The sequence below is a fragment of the Rutidosis leptorrhynchoides genome, chromosome 2, assembly GCF_046630445.1.
Source record: "Rutidosis leptorrhynchoides isolate AG116_Rl617_1_P2 chromosome 2, CSIRO_AGI_Rlap_v1, whole genome shotgun sequence".
NCBI lineage: Eukaryota > Viridiplantae > Streptophyta > Magnoliopsida > Asterales > Asteraceae > Rutidosis > Rutidosis leptorrhynchoides.
This window is the reverse complement of record NC_092334.1, coordinates 640,363,151-640,377,846: the sequence shown is the minus strand read 5'-3', so window position 1 is coordinate 640,377,846 and position 14,696 is coordinate 640,363,151. Positions and strand designations below refer to the sequence as shown.

Genomic DNA, 14,696 nt, shown 5'->3' with positions numbered 1-14,696 from the left:
GATAAGAAGAAGGTGATCCCTTCCATCCACCACATTGCCCTCTTGGCGAAGAACCTGAAGCACTTATCGGCGAACCTATTCGAAACACTATTTTCTCTCTCATTTCCAGAGTATCTCGTCACGATTATATACTACATCAAATTCTAGATTTTATTTATCCGCTCGTTCGAACCGACAATCACCTCGGTGTAATAGAAGAAGTCAACGAGCTTCGTGCTCGGGTAGTGGCTTTGGAGAATATGGTGCAAAGGTTACAAACACCATCAGCAGCACCAGCAGCATAACCAGTACCACTATCAACAACGCCATTGGAACTATTACCACCACCAACAACATCCACATCCCATGCTTTAACATCATAAACTGTTCCATGAGCATCAACATCATACTCATCATAGATACCAAGAAGTACCAACAACAATAACCGATGAAGTATTGATTCATAACTTCATTGGAGAAATGTTCTACGACGATTATGTAATCTCTAAAGTCTTAGAGATTATCTATTATAACCTTAACCAGAAAATCAGATGAATTAACCAAAATGATAGAAGGAAGAATAGATACCCTGACAAGAATGGTGCGTGATTTACAAACTAGACTTGTTTTATCATTAGCATCACCAGCACCATCAGTACCGTCAGCATCATCAGCACTAGCAGCACCTATAACATCACAAGTTCTGACAGTTCACGAATCACCATGAACATCATTTCAAATCAACAAGTATGTCATATCAACGAGTTATGAAGTATTAACTCGTTTCCACTGAAGGATTTATACGTATATCTTCTATATATAAATTTTTAAACCATAATAAATCTTTTCGTACTAAGCTATTATGTGTGAATCTTAACTACTCGGTTAATTCATATTACTAATATGCAATAATGTACGTCCTTCGTTCGCAACTTAACCATTGTTAACTACAATCTCTATCTCAATTCAATAAATTCCAATTCATAACAAATCAAGTGTATTATTCAAATATATGTTTGATTTTACATCGATGTACTCGAAACTTTTCAAATAACATCATTCGTACCTTGCGAAGTTCACAAGAATTTCACGAAAACCAACATCATGCATCAATAAATAACGAAGTATTGATTCATAATTTCAATTTCATTGAAGACATACTCCGTAAAAGTTATATAATTTCTAAAGTTTTTAGGGATTATTCAATTCTAGTTTCAACCGTAAATCAAATGAGTTTAATTTAATATTGACTCATTAAATCTATGTTATATCTAAAGAAAATATATACATATATATTTTCATAAAGACTGTAATAAAAATTCTTTGGTACAAAATATTAATTGTGAATTTTTTTTTAACGGGTAGGTAACACCCGAGAGATATATAAATTTACAATTAATATGTTACATTCTTCGAATCTGAATCAGCAAATCATCCATTATACTCCCTGCTTTCACAGCAATATATACATTCTTTCTATAACATCCTCAATCGGGCCTAGTTGTAAGATTACTATTTTGCCCCTTAAGTTAGTATTGTGTTACTATATGCTTTTATTTTTATTTAATATTTATTATTATTTAATGATATGGTTAGGACCAGTTTGTGACAAGGGTCACAGAACAAGTTTGTTTATTTAATTTGGACTTCGTTTGGGTTGCCAAATGTTGTACAAAAGATATCAGATAACTGATAAATACCCGTGTGTCACACAGTGTGGGAATTATCCACAATTAAGTGACTAGTGGGCTGTGTTCTTACCATTTCTAGAAAATTCACCAAACACTCCCGTACCTTCCCTTTCACCTACAATCAAACCCTAATCCTTAATCTTTATCTAGAGCTCAAATTGTTCATATCTTTGTGTTCCTTGTGATTCACTGATTCTTTTAAGGTAAGAATCACAAGCTTCCATGCTCTAATCTTTGAGAAATTTAAGGTTTTGTGTTAGTTTTCATAAAAGTGTAAATTTGTGTCAAAACAAGTGCTTTAAGTGTTGTTATGGTCAAATTGTTATGGGTTTTGAATCTATAACAAGTAGTGAACAAGTTGTGGTTGATTTTGGTGTTTAAAACGAGCTCTAGATTGAGATTTGAGGATTTCATCGTGAAGTCTGTAGCCTTTGTTCAATTTCTGATGAAGATGAACACACTCGGCCAACTGTCGGTACACAGTCGACCGACTGAGGGTTGAACCGACCGATTGACGAAGACAACCGACCGACTGTTGAGTGAACCGACCGACTGAGATTTACCTTCGGCCGATTGATGTAATACCAAATGAATCGACCGACTGGGAAGGTCAGTCGACCGGTTGTGTCGACAGTCGACCGACTGAGTGTCCAGGGCAGAATATTTTACCTAAGTGTTGATTTTTAGGCGTTATGCTGCCCGTTTGTATTTTGATGTTTATGATGTAAATTTTGAAAGTGCAGAAGTGTTAAGCAAAAAATTTTAGCAGACAGTTTTTGATATATATTGTGTTATTTGATGTTAACGAACAGAAACTAACTTGTGTATATGTTTTCTCAGGAGAAAAGGAGAAAGAGAAGGTTCAGTGATTAGATACCTGAATACCTTCTCGTTTGCTGGTATTTGGTGAGTGGGACTAACTGGAGAATATAGTATATAGAAGCATGTTATATTATGATTGCCATGCTTGTTAGATATACTTACTGTTGTGGTTAGTTAGTACGTTGTGATGACTGCATGTTAGTTGATGCTTGTCTGCTGGAGCCTAGTGCGTCCCTATTGTGTGGTAGCCTCGGTAGGAGAAATCAACCTGCGGGTTGGGTTCCTCATGTGGTAGCCTAGACAATCGAGGTGTATATATATGTGAATGACGCATTCGTCGCGTGTGGATTATATATATACACACGGTGGTGGAGGAACTTCTGGTAAGCCCCAGTCCGATCAGCTGGTGGATAATGGTTTGGCCGAGCCGCCAGAGTCTCTGTAGATGGCACTTGGGTGATGTTTGTGTGTTAGACTATTGTGACATGATTAGTATACACTTATGTATGCTATGGCATGTAGTTAGTCGTACTCACTTAGCTTCGTGCTAATTCCCCTCCATCTCCTCCCTGCAGGTTGATAGCTTTTGTAGATAGTGCTTTTTGGGAGAAGACGGGCATGGTGATGTTATGTTTGACAGGATTAACTCTGATGTGGTCTTTTAGAATATGAACCGTGTACTTTTGAAAACATAATGTATTTACGTCTCTTCCTGTTAATATGTAAATTGTTTTAATGACAGGTGACATCGGTTTGTTCAAATTTCGATATCGTATTTAAATAATAAATGCTTCCGCCACGTATTTATTATAAAAAAAAATAGCGGTGTCACACTTTCATAGAAATCAAAACAACTATTCTCATCCAAATTTGATTACATATTCTGATTTTTAACAAATCAAAATCCAAGTCAAGATTTAACATAAGGCATCACTCTTAAGATTCCTACATCTTTTGAAGTTATACTTTGACTTCAAAACTGTGCTAGAACATCATATGTATATTAATGATTACAATCTGTGTTCAAACCCTTCGAAATTCCCGAAGACACTTCAAATAATGAACAATCGAGATGATGATCCAACCACATGTTACCCACAGTTATGAAAAACTCTTGAAACCAAAATCATAGTTTAACATGTATCCGTGTCAGACCCTTTGGCATTTATTAGCTAAAATAACTTTTCAATTTCTTTTCAAAGTAGTCAGTTTGGTCACAGCTCCAGCAAGTTAACTTCGACTTTTCAGTCGAAACAACTTTATTATAACCTTGATATATATGTTGCCCTTTTCATCATCGTTATTGGAGAACCATTTATATTCCACCACATTAGCAGTAAACTTATCAGCAACCGTAATGATCTAGGATTTTCTGAAAAATCATTATATTTATCGAAACCCCATCATTTACTCATCCGCATCCTGTAACAAGAATTTTCATGCCAAGTACTGGGAATCGGCAATCAGTATTTTGAAATCTCACAGCATGTCTACGCCAACAGTTATATGTGTACATATAACGTCTATCTCCTAGACTTACATACCTCGAATGTGAAGTTTCTGAAAAACACCCCAATCTACGATTTATTTCTCTGAATTTTTGGAAAAGCTGAATGAAGCAGCAGAAACTGTAAGACAACCGTAACAGTAAAAAATTTGACGATAAAGAATAGTGTGTTGGCAAAGCTCAGAAAGAAGAGAAGGTTTGGAACTGGAAAAACGGATTGAGCAAAGTATGAAGGAGGCTGTGAATAAATCACAAAGACGAAATCTACCTTCAAAGAATCCAAATGATTCGGTATCTGCTGAAATCATTGATGAATACCTTACTCCTGACTCTAAACCCTTGCGGACAATATTCTTCATCATCCTCTGATATTAGAAATTCTAAGATATCATCGTATCCTTTATTATAAATATTTTTCATATTTCTGAAGATATTTTCATAACTATTCTTATCTGAAATCATTTATCTCTTCGCGTTATCTGTATTACATCATAAAGGAAACTGTTTAGTTTCTAAATTCTAAAACCATCGAGTTTAGAATAGAAATGTTTTGAAGTAGTGTTGGGAACTGAAGCATGAGTTAGTATAATATAATGACACTTGATCAACGTGATTATATTACAGTAAGTCATGCTGAGTTTTTAAATGGAATGTGATGATTCACAGATCATAACATCATCATGTACCATGTTACACGACTCTTGTATTCTACTTAACTTCTAAACATATCAAGAAAATATTTTTCTTGATGATTCGGCCTTTTCCGGAGTATTCTGGTAATTTGACAAACCAAGATCGTGCCATTACCATTTCCTTCTTAGAACATTAATTATGTTCATTTTAAAAATTCATATGTGCGAATTCTGGACCATTACAAGTGGTGCTTAACCGCAAGAAGAGGAAACGAAAGAATGAAGATCCGAAATAGAAATGGGAGTATAAATCGCAGCAAATAGAAGGGAACATTAATGGTGAATGAAAGTGATTATAGAAGACAAAAGCAAGGACTTTGAAATATAAGGGAAAGTATAAAGCCCGACACTAACACGAAAATTACAAACCGTGTATATCAATACGTATTGCAACGTAAAGACACGGGAGAATTAAAAACACTATAACCCCAAGGTAATAGTAAAAGTAAATAAAATCCTCCGGAGGTAGATGAAAGAGAAAAATGACAAATAGGAAAGTTAGGAGTATATCAAGGATTAGGACGGGATGGAGCATATTGACGAATACTTTAAAATATGAGTTGAGGGAGAAAGAATAGAAGGTGTGAGTTGTAAGGAAACGAAGAGGGTGGATTTATAGTGAAAATAACAGACATTGCAATCGAGGCAAATAACCGTAATTAATTAAAGAGAATCCTAATTTCCTTAATTATCTAAGAATCAAATCTTATATAGATTTCGAAGATTTTCTTTAAATTCCTTGAATTCCGGAAATCAACCATGACTACGTCAAAAGTTAAGACAAATCTCTATTTCTTTATTTCAATCTTTTGCGATAGCTTCACTTATACTCTTCGCGTAATCGAATTGTTTCATCCATATTACTCAATGATGATAAAACTCTATATGTCAACTCATATTCGTCATGAAAACATTTTTATTGTTAGCCATGACGACCTCAATCAAATTTCGGGACGAAATTTCTTTAACGGGTAGGTACTGTCATGACCCGAAAAATTTTGACTAATTTTAAATCAAATTCTCGTTACGATTTAATATTTTTGACACAATAAGACAAGTCCGTTATGTTGCGTCTCAAAATTTTTGAACTATTTTCGTACATTCATTTGACTTCGACCATTTCCGATGATTCACGAACAATTGTATATAAATGAATGTGTATATATATCAATATATATTTATAGTAAATTAAAACGTTAATAAACTATTAACTGAGTTAGTTGTTATGTAATATAATTTATGTTATAATAAAGAAATTACATAAAGTTAAGTTAATAAATGATTATCATTTTATTTCAAACTGAAAATTTCACCTTCTTTTTCTTATGTTTCCTACTTATAAACCACACAAATAATTTTTACTTCATAACGTGCAAAAACAATTATAATATATTGTTATTTACATAATGTGCATATAGGGTACTTTATAGACCACGACTTTATTGAAATCATTGAATTTTAAAAAAGGACAGTTTAAGTTTCTGCATCTTATGAATTATTATATACATTCTTTCATTTTCACTTAAAGCATACCTCACATGCATTTGTACATATATGATATAAAATATATATTATGATGCTTGCCAACCGATACCCACTAATTTTATTTGTTGAATACTTTTACAAGTTCTAATTACCAATTCAATATATATGTGTCTTAGTCTAAACATGAAAAGAAGGGGTTTCTTATGTCTGTTTACTATTCGAAAATTTATCAATTTTATCAAACCTTTTCTTATTCTATCAATACTAAGAACCAATTTGATCTTGCAACACCCATTTGATCATCCCCTTGCATCATTACCATCTTCACCCAAAACCACCAAGAATCACCAACCCATCATGATTATTACTACACTTGCTTACATCTTGTTTCATTTCACAATCAACAAACATCATCATAATTTTCAAGACACCGCCATCAAAATTTCTTTTCAGTTAAGAGCAACCAAACTACGGCCGCCACCTTAACAAACTGTCGACTATCTAATTTTCTGTTTCCTTTCATTGATCAAACATGAACCACCATCTTCACCATTCAAACAATCACCATCCTCAATTAACACCACCATAGACATCTTTAGTTGTTAGTTGATCCATGTATAACACCAACCACAAACCCGTCTTCTATTTTTCGATCAACGAAACCCACCTCACTTTTTCACTATCTATTGTTGCTGCTGCTTCACGAAATATTTTGCCATCACCACTTCACCACGAACACCCAACACAACACTTTAGATCATAAGACGGCTACTGCTATATCCTTAATTTTTTTTCTTTCTTTCGAATCACAACCTCACCGTCACCCACCATGTATCGATACTGTTGAACTCTCCTGTTTTACAGCTCAAACTATACACAAAAATCACCACCTGCAGCCTTGTTATTCTATTACAGTTACCTACTGTTGTTACCTTTTTGCAGCTGCAACAGCCGTCACTCTACAGCTATTATTGGCAACTGGAAAACACCTCCACAGCCACCTCACCGCCGGTAACTGCTACTCTCACCTGTGTGTTCCTACGCCTAATTTTTTTTTCTTTTCTTCTGTTTAAATCACCACCCAACATCACCTCGAAGACAATCACTACCGACACCATTGTTCACTGCTGCTACATAAACTGATGAAGAGGAATGTGAGATAGAGAAAGATGATGATTAACCTCTGATGCACCCACTTGTTCCTGGTTACGGTTCAACTAAAAAGGTGATGATGAGCCACCGAAATTGAAACAACTAAATATTCTATAACCCACTTGATAATAGGTAGGGTAGCTATGCCCGGTATTTTCTTATCTTTACTAGCGTACTGTGCAATTTAGGGTGGTAATGGATCTGTTTCGGTGGATTAACCAAACCCAAAACCTTTATGATAACTTAAATCGAATGGTTACCGAATGAATTATTGGATCACCATGTTCTTAACTTAATTTGGGCCGCTATAGTTTGTTATCCATTTGGACCGAAGCCCAAACTCAATTAAGCTGAAGAGATGTCGGCAGTTTAACGAATAAGAATGATGAAAAAGAAAATAGAAAATAAATATTACGGGTTATATATATATATGGTGTCGGATTTAATTCAGAAAAACTGGAATGGTTCAATGGTTAAGGTCGCTTGTGTGTGAGCGGGAGGTCGCGAGTTTGAGCCTGGGCACGGGCATTTTCTTTAGAAAGTGTTGGAAGGTAGTTTTCTATATTATTATTATTATTATTATTACTATTATTTTTATCATTACCAATATTATTTTTAGTATTATTATAATTAGAACTAGCTTAAGACCCGCGGATTCGCGGGTTTCGTCCAATAAAATTTTGAAATATATTATAAATCATGTGTTAGCTCAAATAAATATTTGGCACAAATACTATATAATAAACGATTGAAGGCAAAGAATGTAGTGAAACAAAATATGTAGATATCAATAAAGTACAATAGAATCCTTTAGTAAAAGTTCAATTATTAAAAAAAAGGAAAATTTGTAACACCAAGTTGTATGTATTGGTGTACTACTATTATTTTACGATAGTAGATTATGAAGTTGTAGCTAAGTCTATTTGTGACAGCTTTCCATATATTATTCAATGCAACAAAGTGTTTAAGGTAATCATTAAGTGTCAATACCGAAGTTACATGTTTTTCTTTCAATATCTTTCGCGTACAAGATAAACTCTTTTCATGTAGTCTATTAGTCTACATAACAAATACAACAAAAATTAGTATTCGAATATCTCATTGCAATCGATTATATTTTCGATATAAAATTATATTTATTAGTTTACCTGTTCCATTAAGTCTACTAAAATTGTAAATGTTCGTGTTAATGTTGACATTTGCGTTGCAAAATTTGTCAAAGCACACTCATCACTTTATTGACAAAATCTTGTCCGAATAAAGAAGTCGATATATATTTTTTTTAGCAAAGTGTGTAAGTCTTTAAAAGTATCACTTTCTTCCTTCATCAAATTAGCTTTCAGTTCAAGAATTTTCTTTTTTTGTTCAGTGAACATCTTTACATGGTTCATTATTTAACTGAAAATGTATGTAACAACGCGTGTATTATTTGCCTGCAATAAAAAAATAAGTTTATACAAACTCTAATAAATAAGTAGTTATCATGTTTAAGTTATCAAATAATGTTAAAAGACGTAAGTCATGAGTTCGACTTCCGTAGGGTGCAGCATTGCACACAAGGTCGCCCCTTTAGCCTTAAATTTCACCCAATGATGCTTTCCGTACATCGCGTTGCGGGGGCAGTGGGGGAGAGGGGCTTTACCGCCTGTGCCTTCAGATTGGACCGAGTTTCCTCCTTGACAGCAGTTAGGAGCGGGTTATGCAACTGCGAAATATATATATTAAAGAGTAGCCTTATTGTATGATGGAGTAGTATTACAGCCTGAATACCAACTACGCCTCTAATAGCTTATCTGCATACAAAACTCTCTAGGCTATAGCCTGATGAGAACCCGGTGCTTATGTTTACTCATTTTCGACCACTTCTGATATTGATCTGAATTGCAGAAAGCAAGGAAACTCAGTAAGAAAAAAAAATCATAATTAGCAATTAAACCAATCGAATAACTTTTCACCTGATATAAACCTTTGTATTTTTTATGAAAATAAGTATCAGTTAATGTGTATAAACCTTACAATAATTAAAATTTACATAAACAATCAACAAACTGAATACAAAAAGAACAAATACAATTCCATACCACGTTTAGTAATATAGGATTATTTCAAGTTGTAACTCTTTCTATCTGATATATGTATACAAGCTAATCATGAAAGCAACTTCATATGTCACGGGTGAACATTTTTGAAGCATTTGGTTACACGAAAGCTACTCCATCATGCATCATGCAGTAACCCTTCTTGATTGAATATACCTCATGGAATAACATGACCCTAACAGTTGCAGTAGCAAACTCGACCCAACATCCTGACTTTGACAAATGTAATATCGATATCTATATGTCCATCAAGTTATTAAAAATCGTAATTGTAAATGAGATACATGATCCACATGTAACTTGTCAATAGTGAATTTACAGTATTTTTTCAAGTCCATATTTATTATTTATGAATATGATTTTTCAGTACAATAATATAACAAATTAGATTAGTCAGACAGAGCGATATCATATAACCGAAAATAGTGAAAAGTAAATGTATTCTAATTTACCTTGAGGTTAGGGGTTGCATTAATCATGGTGTAACTGAAACTTGAGCAAACTTAGTTTCAAGCTGTTCAGCAACATAGTCAAGTGTGGGAATGTCCTCAATCCCTTATCGACACTATACTGAGGTGTTGTTTGTTTTCTTTGTTGAAGACCTTACTTCATCTTATGTCTGCGGGCGAGCAGACATATTAGTTTCAGATGGTTTGTTTTTTAGAAGATAAAAGACATTATAAGACCTTTTTATGTCTTCAAAATAGAAGCTTTAAACAACTGTTTCTCATCTTTTAAGACATTTTAATCTTACACCCACCCACTTCTTCCCCTACCCTTCCACATCTTTCAGCCATCACCACCAGCAGCTCCATCACCACCAACTGATCTAACACTTCCGGCGGCGCTACACTACCACCTCCCGGTACAACTTCCGGCAACACTACCCCTTAAGGAATATTTCTTTCGCTTGTGAGATAAAATCTTTCTTCGACCTTCTTTAAATCTTTGCGATTAACGTTAAATGAGTTGACCACAGATTGTAATTACCATAGTACAATTGGGAGTTCTTAAATCTTATCCCTTCTCTATAATTCGGTGATTTTGATTTGATTTTATATGTATTAGGTATATTGATACTGATAGATTATTTATTTATTGAATTTATTCTATTTAAATGGTAACTCATTTCACAGCGACATACACAATGACATCTATGATTGTATTGGATGAAGTAGGAAATATGTGGTTAGAAATGTTAGGGTTTGTTACTGAATTTGGGGGAGATGAAGATTTAATTAATTAATTAGTTAATTATTTAATTAATTAATGGTAATAAAAGATGAATTATTATTTTTTTATCATTCAAATGGTGAAAAAAATTAATTATTATTTTCTACTGTAATGATATTTCTTATATATACGTATAATAAAAGTAATAATAATTGTACAAGTGGTTTTTTCAAATATTACAACAATATTTTTTTAGATAAAATTTAAAAGGCACAATAATGAAGGGTTTTCAATTATATTTAGCACACATAAAAACAAACAGTCTTCAATGTTCAGCTTACAGATATTCAGACCACATCTTCTCTACAGACATGGTTCGCAGATCTTCAGACAAAAACATCTTAAAAAACAAACAGCACCTGAGAGTCAGAAGATTAAAACTACTGATACGGAGTCTAAATACAAACTCCTTCGTTAACATGACATTGAATTCATCCGGGATTACATAAGAATCATCAACCTATGATCCAAGTCAACACCATCAACGACAATTATACAATAACCCAGCTGATTAATGACATCAAGTGTATCAAAATCAGATTCTCCAGTAGCTAAATGAATGAGAGGAACACCTAATTCTAATAATTTAAAATTAAAACAAAATGCTAGCCTTGTTAGCTATTGGATCACTATGATGGTTGGTTGTGTAGTATATTAATTTGCCTTTTGATTCTTCAAAAGGAAATTCATTCAGCCTGCATTATATTGAATTTTGAAATCCACATGCACACATCACAATTATATATTGTAGGTATCTTTTAATTTTCATTATATTACATTTACAATTTTAATATGCATTATTATATTACTGAAATCACATACCCGTCAAAGAATCTTTTTTGCATAACTTCTTTAGCTTTGTTTTTTACTTGCTCTTATTTTGCGATTCTAATACTTCCTACAAATCCTCTTTTGAAATATATTCTTTTCCCTTGGAACGTAACACCTGCCAATTTATGTTATTGATCAAAAAATTCATCCATATTGTTATAGGTAAAAATGTTGACACCTTCACTTAGAAATGACTTACTATTTCATAAAAAGAAGTCTGGTCCAAATGTAGTAGGTGATATGTTTTATCACTTTTCTCTATGCTCTTTGGCCAAGGTTTGTTGTCTCTACATCATTTTTTGTAAGAATCTCAATAATTCACTGCTGCGGGTCTAACACTGCATAGCATCAATTAGATTCAGAATATCAATTTTAATGACATACGCTTAAATCGAACATCAAAACATAAAAAAAATATGTAGACGACGGATTAAAAACAACAAACCTGTTGAGCCAATGGATGAGACCCAATGGCCATTGTTACAGAAAGAACATTGGGCATAGCAACTGGGATACCTCCAATAAGGAGTTCAAGAAGATTATCAATTCGAAGCCTATATTGCCTATCTTGAATCACGAACATTACGATAATCTGAATCACCATTCCAATAGCAACTGAACAAATGCACAAACTCCCAATTGCAGTCAAAACTTAACAAGATATTTAAAAAAAATCAAAACCCAAATGAAAAAAACTAAAAAACTAACACCTTTGACATAAAGTTTGAATCTTTTTCATGCTCACCTTTTGAAAGTGACCAACTTGGTTTGCGCTATCATCATGAATTTCTTCAATTTAGGTTCGAGCGTGACAAGTATCTTCAGCGAGTCCATTGCTATTAAACTTTTACACACTTTCACAAAAATACATCAACCTCTCAGTTGCTGATGTATCTTCAAATTTACTTCTTCCCTTATTAAGGCATCTATATTGATCAAATCGGTTTAGAGGTCATAGTAACAACTGTACTTCAATAATATAATTTGAGTAAAAAAAACTACACTGGCTGTGCCAAGTGAACAATCCTATTTAGCTAAACCCCTATTAATGAATCTTTGAGTGAACACAAAACGAATCAGAATTAAGATATGAAGAATTAATCAAAAAACAGATAAAAACTCAAATTCATAAAAAAATCTTTACCTTGACTTCCCAAATTAAAGGCTATGAATCCATAGCTTGTGAATAATCGTCTTCAAAACAATCAATATATCAAAAATCACAGGTATTATAATCGGAATTAGGGCAATAAATCAAATTAGGTTTTCTCATAACTTCCATCATTATCATGAATTGTAAAGGTTAGGTTTGTCTATTGAACCTGTGTGATAGAAGTGTAAGGTTTCTTTTCCTCATAACTTCCAACGTTTTTCATCTAGCATCGCCATCATCAGCAGCTCGTTTTTAAAACCGAAATCAATTCGATTAAACCACTATGAATCGAGCCACGATTTGCAAATGAAATCCATCAACAAAATCTACCCGCTAACCTTCTTAGATATCGATTATTGGGATTGAGTTTGGAAGGAAGAGAGGTGCCCTAGTGTTTGAACTGAAGAATCAGATGTTTCAAGGTCGCGTATTTTTTTAGGGGTATTAAGGAGAAAAAATTGATTAAGAATGAGTGGTTGTTATTATTGTGATCTAATGGTTTAGATTAAGAGTTGTTAAAAATGATAACTCAATTAAGATTTTTTTTTTAATGTATAGTATAGATAGATAGATAGATAGATTTTAACAAACGAATGATTTTTATATAAAAATATATTTTTACACATATCCTAACTATACTAATATTACATATTCATTTAAATAAAATGTTATTATTATAACATGTCAACTAAATTATATATAATAGATAAGGGTTAGGTTATTGTGCATTGTATGTTATAGTAATAAGGGTACGAAGCTCCTACAACCGTTAGATCAAGTATGATTTGAAAATTAAATGAACTGGTTTTATTATAGAGAAATGACAATAAAGGGCATAACCGTCTTTAAATCTTATCCCTTTAGATTATGCACTATCTGAAAACGTCCATTATAATCGGTGATCGGTAGATTAAATATAAATATGAATATGAATGTACTTGTCACTATGTAAACAGGTCAATTAAATTTTATCATGTAAAACAAGTGGGCTAGTAACATCTGATACATCATTCGACTAATAGATTAATTCATAATTAATTTTTCATTTTTATACGGTAATATGATGCACACTCAACTCCCATACACATACAAGCTTGATATACAGATGTGTAAAATTTGATACTTAACCATAAAAAATTGATACACAAATGTTAATAACTTAACCATAAAAAATCGATACATAAATGTCCATAACTTGCTTCATTAACCACAAAAACTCATACATAAATGTCCATAACTTGATGCATTAACCATAAAAAAAATGACAAAAGCCCGCGAGGGGCAAGATGACGACGAGGTGGAAATGATGGTTCGATTACATTTAAATTGCAAGTTTGACATAATTATAATTTCATAATTAACAGTTAAGAGAAAGCCATAATTGTGCTTCATATATCATTATTGTTCATCAACTCCATTATTTTTCATCATACACATGATGCCTTCAACATGCTCAATATTTTTTGATACACAACGTATAAAACCCAATACACTAAAATGTTATCTGAGAAAGAATATATAATTGATGCATGAAGTTACAAAAACGATGCACAAACCTTTGAAAATTGATACACAATAACATTTTTTTCATGATATTTAGCAAAAGTGATACACATTTGGTCAAATATTTACCCAAAATGGTTAGACTTTAATTGTTAATACTTAAAAGAAACTTGATACATAAATGGCAATAAACTTGATGATACATAAATGGCAATAAAATTCATACATGGAACTGGAAAAAAACTGATAAAAAAGCGACTATCAATATTTTCCTTGCTAGATACAGAATTCTACATTTGAAACACGACAATGGTTGAGCTCGCTTGCGAATTAGAGACTGGTAACAGAAAAGCCTCACTTCTCTTCTCCGGCACAAAAGTTTATGGTGTAAAGAATGTCCGGCGACGGTCTTATTTGAAGGAGCAGCGACGATGATATTTTTGGACATTAAAATAGATACCATATTTAGTACAAGGAAGAATAAAGGCCTTCAGAGTGTGTCGTTTGTTATTAGTGTTCGTCATCACCATAGTTTGTTAGTTATTAAAA

General features: G+C 32.9%; 1 long non-coding RNA gene across 4 annotated transcripts; it reads right to left on the bottom strand.

Moving 5' to 3' along the window:
* Positions 1-10,879: 10,879 nt before the first annotated feature.
* LOC139893712 (uncharacterized) lies at positions 10,880-13,076 on the bottom strand. 4 transcript variants are annotated; one of them, XR_011774678.1, is made up of 6 exons: positions 12,636-13,076; positions 12,237-12,417; positions 11,937-12,106; positions 11,691-11,829; positions 11,483-11,606; positions 10,880-11,019 (listed from the first exon to the last, which is right to left on the bottom strand). It is a non-coding gene; the product is annotated as an uncharacterized lncRNA (long non-coding RNA). The 4 variants fall into 4 exon arrangements; XR_011774677.1 differs by lacking the exon at positions 10,880-11,019 and adding an exon at positions 11,034-11,355; XR_011774679.1 differs by lacking the exon at positions 10,880-11,019 and having other exon boundaries at positions 11,034-11,606; positions 12,636-12,685; positions 12,814-13,076.
* Between the last annotated feature and the right edge of the window lie 1,620 nt (positions 13,077-14,696).